The sequence below is a fragment of the Mus caroli genome, chromosome 5, assembly GCF_900094665.2.
Source record: "Mus caroli chromosome 5, CAROLI_EIJ_v1.1, whole genome shotgun sequence".
Taxonomy (NCBI): Eukaryota; Metazoa; Chordata; class Mammalia; order Rodentia; family Muridae; genus Mus; species Mus caroli.
In genome coordinates, this window is record NC_034574.1 from 124,432,294 (window position 1) to 124,433,717 (window position 1,424).

The 1,424-nt window shown below is 48.0% G+C and overlaps 1 protein-coding gene across 2 annotated transcripts in view; it reads right to left on the reverse strand.

Annotated features, from left to right (window-relative positions):
- Auts2 (activator of transcription and developmental regulator AUTS2) overlaps window positions 1-1,424 on the reverse strand; it is a 1,096,900-nt gene that overhangs the window by 150,090 nt on the left and 945,386 nt on the right. The window lies entirely within an intron of this gene.

A 1,424-nucleotide genomic window follows, 5' to 3' on the forward strand; every position in this document is an offset into this window, starting at 1 on the left:
TAAGTAACTACTGCCCATGCTCAGTAGTTCTAAGAAGGTTGATGTGATGATGTGACACTTTGTTACAATACTAAGTAACTACTGCCCACGCTCAGTTCCAAGGAGGCTGATGTAAAGAGGCAACACTGCGTATCTTTGTAGAGCAAGCATTCTTCACGCCATTCTTTTGGTCTTCCAACCTTTCTGTGTCTACTGTACTTTTCCTGACTGTCATGGTTTGCATGTGAACTATCTTCCACAGCCTAGTATTTTCGAACACTTAGCCCTTAGCTAGTAGTATTTTTTGGGGGGTGGAGTGGGGGTGAGAGTAGGTCTTGGAACCTTTAAGACCTTTAAGCTCAGGAGCTGGGTTCAGAGAGGAGTCTCAGACCCAGCTCTTTCTTGCTACTCCTTTAGTCTTAGAACCCTTCTGGTGTGCGCCCTCCCCACGTCCCTATTTCCCTTCTTGCCTTTTTGTGGGGTGCCAGAAGGGAAGAATAACAATAAAGGATCTGAGAACCTAACAAAAGGGCCATGAACCTGTGCCAGCCAGCATAGACTCCTCTCCCTAAAGGAAAATTAACAGATGCGTCATCAAGTAGCTCCCAGAAGTTCTGCCTGGGGCCTAATGGAATAAATGAAAAGGGGGGAAGCCTAATGAAATGCCAATTCCAGCAGCATCAGCACCTGAGGGAACACGGGGGCAAAGTTCATGCGGACTCAGGAGCTGCTAGAGACTGCCATTTTCCCAGCTTTAACCTGGGTGTGTCTCAGTGTGCAGGGAAGCAAAAGGGTTTGACCAACCCCTAGTCCTCAGCATCTCAGGCATATGATGGCTGGTGCTATGGCAAAAACAAAAACAAAAACAAAAACAAAAAAACATTCCCTTTCCATCAGGACCTGTGAGCTTAGGTTCCCACACTGGTAAGCACAGGGGATGAAAGTGGGCGTGGTGGGTACATGCCTGTGGTTGCAGCATTTAGGAGGCGCGGGAGGGGGGGAGGGGGGAGAGAAGAGAATGAGTTTGAGGCCAGTCTGGAATGTGTACTGAGTTCCTGCCTCGGAACAACAAACCCTGCCCCCCCCCCCAAACATAATCTATCAGGCTTGACACTGCCATACAGGATAGTATGAACTTACAGTGTGAACTCCAAAGTTCACACCCGAGAACCACACAGTTCAGTTAAAAGAAAAAAATGCAAAATGAATACTCATGATGAGAGCCGTGGAGCTATCCCAGTTAGTAAAGTGCTTGCCGTGCCAACAGGAAGACTTGCATTGAATCCCCAGAACTAATGTTGAGAGAGAGAGAGAGAGAGAGAGAGAGAGAGAGAGAGAGAGAGAGAGAGTGAGAACGCTCGTGAGCTGGGTGTGGTTGCTGAGATTGTAATCCCAGCACTGGGGTGATTTTCTAGCTTATCCTACTTGGGAAACACCAAGCGTGG